Raw genomic sequence first — 6726 nt, forward strand, 5'->3', positions numbered from 1 at the left:
ACTTCATGTTTTCTTTGTTGGTTGTAGTTTATTTGCTATTTGTAACTTCAAAATGATATGTCAAATATGCTCTAATTTTTTTATGCCATCAGAGATTTCAGCTCATATTACTTCCTCTCTGTTTATGGTTCGGTAGTGGTGATTTAAAGATTATATATTCTCAATCATATCTCATATCTATTGTTACATATATTTGTTTTTTTGTATTTACCCACTTATGTGCTTTTGACAAATTTCCAGCTTTGGATGTGAGAATGTGTTTCGCATTACATGTCGAAGTAGTTGCACATTCTTTAAAAAGTTATCCAAAACAAGTTTGGTTCAGCCCAACCCATAATATATACTTGAACAATTAGGCGTTCTTGATGACACCCTGTTTTTTATTTGGCTTGTATTTTCTTTGTTGTTACAACTATTGTGTGTGTGTGCATGTGTTATCTTACCTGACAATCTATTTTTTTCTTGGCAATTATGACCATGCTTGTAGGACGAAAGATTGAAGTGACAATGCTACTTGGACTGCTCCCGATGTAGATGACTTTGATGGAAGTGTCAGGCAAATCTGAGGCCCATCAGAGCTTCTCCATTTGATGATGTTTGCTGGTGAGCTTCTTCCTTTTGTTTTTATGCTAAAACTATTAAAGAGAGTGACATTTATATATATTTGGGGGGTGGGGGATTTGTAGGCATTGGATTGATGGCCGGTGGTGCTCTTCTTCTTCGAATAGACATGATCTATAGTTGAAGCTCCTCTAGGTTGGGTCTTTGCTACTGCTTTGGCTAAAGGTTGAAGGAAATATGCCCTAGAGGCCTTAATAAAGTTGTTATTTATTTCCTTATTTCGTGATAAATGTTTCTTATTCATGCTACAATTGTATTAATCGGAAACTTAGTACATTTGTGAATACATAGACAATACAAAGTGTCCCTAGTATGCCTCTACTTGACTAGCTCATTTATCAAAGATGGTTATGTTTCCTAACCATAGAAATATGTTGTCATTTGATGAACGGGATCACATCATTAGGAGAATGATGTGATGGACAAGACCCATTCATTAGCTTAGTATTATGATCGTTACAGTTTCATTGCTACTGCTTTCTTCATGACTTATACATGTTCCTCATACTATGAGATTATGCAACTCCCAAATACCGGAGGAACACCTTGTGTGCTGTCAAACGTTACAACGTAACTGGGTGATTATAAAGATGCTCTACAGGTGTCTTCGAAGGTGTTTGTTGGGTTGGCATAGACCGAGATTAGGATTTGTCACTCCGTATGTCGGAGCGGTATTTCTGGGCCCTCTCGGTAATGCACATCACTATAAGCCTTGCAAGCAATGTGACTAATGAGTTAGTTGTGGGATGATAAATTACGGAACGAGTAAAGAGACTTGCCGGTAACGAGATTGAACTAGGTGTTGAGATACCAACGATCGAATCTCGGGCAAGTAACATACCGATGACAAAGGGAACAACGTATGTTGTTATGTGGTTTGACTGATAAAGATCTTCGTAGAATATGTAGGAACCAATATGAGCATCCAGGTTCCACTATTGGTTATCGACCGGAGACGAGTCTCGGTCATGTCTACATAGTTCTTGAACCCATAGGGTCCGCACGCTTAACGTTTGGTGATGATCGATATTATGAGTTTATGTGTTTTGATGTACCGAAGGTTGTTCGGAGTCCCGGATGTGATCACAGACATGACGAGGAGTCTCGAAATGGCCGAGACATAAAGATCGATATATTGGATGACTATGTTTGGACATCGGAATGGTTTCAGATGAGTTCGGGTACCGGAGTACCGGGGGTTACTAGAACCCCCCGGGGAGCATATGGGCCTTAATGGGCCTTAGTGGGAGAGGAGAGAAGGCAAACTAGGAGGGGGCGCCTGTCGGTGTCAAAACCGGCGGATCTCGGGTAGGGGGTCCCGATCTGTGTGCCAAGGCTGATGGTAACAGGAAGCAAGGGACGCAGATGTTTTACCCAGGTTCGAGCCCTCTCGATGGAGGTAAAACCCTACTTCCTGCTTGATTAATATTGATGATATGGGTAGTACAAGAGTAGATCTACCACGAGATCGTAGAGGCTAAACCCTAAGAGCTAGCCTATGATGGTATGATTGTAATTGTGATCGGCCTTCTAAGGACCAACTTCTCCGGTTTATATAGACACCGGAGAGGGCTAGGGTTTACATGGAGTCGGTTACAAGGAATGAAACACAATATCCGGATCGCCAAACTTGCCTTCCACGCAAAGGAGAGTCCCGTCCGGACACGGGTCGAAGTCTTGAGTCTTGTATCTTCACACTTCAATAGTCCGGGCATTGTACACAGTCTGGATGTGCGGATACCCCCTAATCCAGGACTCCCTCAGTAGCCCGTGAACTAGGCTTCAATGACGATGAGTCCGGCGCGCAGTATTGTCTTCGGCATTGCAAGGCGGGTTCCTTCTCCGAATACTCCGATGTAATTATCGAACACTTGAATCATGTCCGGATCCACAAAATGGTCTTCACATGCTATTGTAGAGAGAATGATAGTTCACAAATGCAATTTGCTGACAGCTTTTTCTGATGACGTGACATGTTATTACGGTCGGATCGTCATTCAAACCGTTTTCCCACAACCAGCTACAGCGCATATTATGAGGCGGTTTCTTTGACACGTCTTGTCAAAGCAGAGATCGTGTCCCCTTATTACAGGATTCTCATCAATATGGGTATGGGTAATCCCACCACACCATCAATCGTGGTGCTTGAGAAGCAAGCGATTCCCAACGGGCAAGTGGGGAGGCGCACCGCTTTCGTCGCCTATATAAAGGGATAAGATTTCCTCATTTTTACCCACGCCTCCTTTCTCCCTTGCCCACTCTTTCCCCCTCGAGCTCCAGCGCCCAAGCCCAAGTCCTTCTCCGCACAGCTAAACATGTCCGGAGCAGGAGGCAAGTGGATGGCTTCCACCGTCAAGGAGAAGCATGTCACAAATCTTCGGGCGGCCGGATACTTGGCCACAGACATAACGCACTGGCTACCGGACGCCGGGCAGGTCATTCCGACCCCAGGACCCCACGAGAGGGTCGTGTTTGTTGCCCACTTTGTCCGTGGACTGGGATTTCCACTTCATCCCTTCGTCCGCGGGCTTATGTTTTACTACGGGCTAGATTTCCATGATCTAGCCCCAAATTTCGTCCTCAACATCTCGGCGTTCATCGTCGTGTGCGAGGCCTTACTCCGCATCCGGCCTCACTTCGGCCTGTGGCTGCAAACCTTCTGCGTGAAGCCGAAGATTGTAAGGGGCCAGCAAGCAGAGTGCGGAGGAGCCATGGTGGGCAAGATGCCTAATGTCACCTGGCTGGACGGCTCCTTTGCGGAGACCATAAAAGGATGGCAATCGGGGTGGTTCTACATCACCGAGCCGCGCGGCGCCAACTGGGTGGCGGCCCCCGAATTCAGATCTGGATCCCCCATGCGGCTCACCTCTCGGGAAAGGAAGGGCCTGTCCTGGGGCGAATCTACAGAGCTGACTGGACTCCAGACCTGCATCAAGAGCATGAAGGATAAGAACATCAAGCTTGTCAATGTGATCCAGGTCATGCTCGTTCGCCGGATCCTGCCATGCCAAGGGCGGGCATTCAATCTGTGGGAGTTTGTCCCGGCCAAACACCAGACGCTCCGGAAGCTCTACGACATGACACACAAAGGCGCATGGAAGGTGTTGTTCAAGGCCTCTGAAGTACCTCCTCCCACATCCGAGGACCGTGGGCTTCACGCCGCGCGGGCTCCTAGCCAGGTGAGTTCTCAGACTACCACCGGATCCGGTTCTTCCCCATATATTCATGGGAGTTCCTTAAGTAGTCATGCACATTTGTTCAGGATTATGTGGAGATAGCGGAGCAGGTTTACTGTCCGGCTTCGTTGCCAGAAGGCCCAGCCGATGCTCTCCTGACGGAGATGCTGGTCCTAGCACCGTACAAGGTGCCGGAGAAGAAGGCCGAAAAGAAGGCCCTAGGGACCCGAAAGGGTCTCCGGTGTAAGATTATGCCAGAAGCTCCGTCCGAAGACAACGAGGCACACTCCTCCCACGAAGGGTAGGAGGAGGAAGAAGAAGAAGATGCCCCATCCGGAAAGGATGAGGGGCCCGGGGAGGCGGACCAGGGGGCCGGAAAAGGCCCTTGTCGTAAGGCCGCCATACCCCTGTCGTCTGATGACGACGAGATAGATTCATCCCGCGGAGGCGGGGGGAATCACGAAGAGATTCTACCTCCCCAAACTGGGGGGGGAGAAGAAGAGGAAAGCCGCTCCGGAAGGGGAGGCCGGGGCGTCCAAGAAGGGGAAGGTGTCCCTTCCGGGCTACTCCGCCACGGCCGCTCTTAGCGAGGAGGGATGGATGCCCAGGGGGAAGCCCCTAGCGTGATCGTAAGTGTCCGGACTCCATCATAACTTCACTCTATAGCTTTTGTTTAACGCCGAACATATGTGCAGTCCGGCCAGGGCTCACCCCGAGGTATCTTCCTCGGGTCCCTGAGCGATTCGGAGATGAATTCGCTTCCGACAACCACTACTTCTCAACCCGCGGATGACACGGAGGTGTTGTCCCGGAGGCTCCCAGAGCGGGGAGAGGTGACTCTGGAGACGCCCCGAGGCGGGGTCCCAGATGTCGGATACGCGGGGTTTAAGATCCCCGCGGATCGTGTCGATGAGAGCTACGGTAGGCCGAGCTCTCAGCCGAACACTATCCTGCAACCTTCAATGGTTCCGAACTCAGGCGGACAGCCCCTCGTTAGGGAGGGCGAGCCGTCTGTATCAAGGACTTTCGTTGCGCCCGAGGCATCGGATTGTCTGCTGGAAGCGCTTCGCGGCGCTTCCATGGACGAAGAGCACCGTACTCTTATGAGTTCGGTGATTCAGAAGGTTTCGTCCGCCAAGAGCAGACTAACCGAAGCTTGCACCAGCCTCTTGACAGGCTTTGAGGTAAGTAAGAAATATGTGTAAAATTACCACCCGATAGGTAGTAGCCCCTGATACTCTGTTTGGTGTTCGGAAAGAAAAGCCAAACAGAGGGTCAATTATAATCCGCAGGAGTCTAATAATAAGTATTTGTGTGAATAAGTAGGCTGCGCTGCTTGCTGCTGCTGCCCGTACTGCCGAGGTTGCCAAACTGAAGCGGGACCTGGAGTAGGCGCAAGGAGAGCTCGGCCTCACGAAGTGGCAGCTCGAAGAGAACAACGGTAAGTGACTCCCCTCTCTTATGTATTTGACGATAGACAAAGTTGGCTAGTCTAACGCCAAAGCGTCATGATTGTGTGACAGGGGCCACCGCTAAAGTGGCTTCCTTGAAGAAAGCGTTGTCTGAGGCTGAAGACAAGGCGGCCTTGGAATACCAGGAGTGCGAAAAGCAAAGTGCTAGAGTGGGTGAGGTACAGCAAGAGCTCCGAGACCTTGGCAAGAAGTGCGAGTCCGTGGAGCATGATTTGAAGATGAAAGAGGCCGAGCTTGTGAAGGCCCTTGTGAGTTTGAAAGACGCCAAGGCCGAAGCCGAGAAGGCACAACAGGAGATCCAGGAGGCCAAAAAGATAGCAGCGGGTAAGAAGTTCTTTATGCAAAGCAAACATGTGAAGGAGGCGTTTCTTTTACTTACTCGAATTCGGAGCTCTCCAGGGGCATTCGCAGGTCTGCCACGCAGCGTATCAGACGCTGCGGAGTTCTACCATGCCCAGGAGGGGAGCTCAACGAAGAAGCTATTCTGGTCCCAGTATGCTGGGGCTGAACATCCAATGCCTCTGAGTGACCAACTGAAGCAGTTGGTCGAACTCCACAGGGCGGCCGAACTTGTTATGAAAGGTTTCATAGTCCGGATGTGGCCTGGTGAGCTCCTGCCCAGTAGCTACTTTGGCCTGATCAGGCGGATGCTGGATGCCTGTCCACGGCTTGAAGTGATCAAGCGACCAGTTTGCATCGAGGGTGCCCGCCAGGCCTTTGCCCGCGTCAAGGAGCATTGGGGCAAGCTGGATGCGGAGAAGCTGGTCAAGGACGGGCCGCCGGAGGGCAAGGCGCATCGCCATCCCAAGATGTACTATGATTGCATTATGAAGGGTGCTCGTCTCGTGGCTGATGAATGTACCAAGGACACCATTTTTGAATGAATTCACTTCTGTCATGTTTGTAGTTTAAGGACGAAGTTACTTGCGCTATGTAGCGCTTTTGTTATTTAAAATATTACCTTCTGTGCGGCTATTTATAAATTCTGAAAGTAGGCCAGTCGTCGGCTTCCGCCCCCACGTAACTAGTACTGGGGTGTTCGTGGAAAACCCGGACACTCTTTATCCAAATGTTTGGTCCCTTAAGGAGGTGTCCGACGCAACGAACAAGGCAATCAGACTATGCGACTTTATAATTTTCACTTAGCCATAGAAGTCTACAATTTTAAATTTCGGCGAAGCCCCTAGAATCCGGAAGGCCGAATTGGGGCGCTATATACGCCTAGATCGGACGAAGCCGATTTATCGCCTAAAGCGGAAAATGTTAATGGATTTTAGGACCTCTCGAACAACGACCAGCTCTCGCCACATCATGCCGGTCGGTTTTCGGCTTTCTCTACTGAGGTGCTCGTCCGGAAGAACCGGGACACAACCGCAGTAGTTCTCCCTGCGCTACCTTAGCCGATATAACGGAACGTAAGGCACCAAAACAAGGGAGTCAGGCTATCCCAACTGTAG

The sequence above is a fragment of the Triticum dicoccoides genome, chromosome 7B, assembly GCF_002162155.2.
Source record: "Triticum dicoccoides isolate Atlit2015 ecotype Zavitan chromosome 7B, WEW_v2.0, whole genome shotgun sequence".
Lineage (NCBI taxonomy): Eukaryota > Viridiplantae > Streptophyta > Magnoliopsida > Poales > Poaceae > Triticum > Triticum dicoccoides.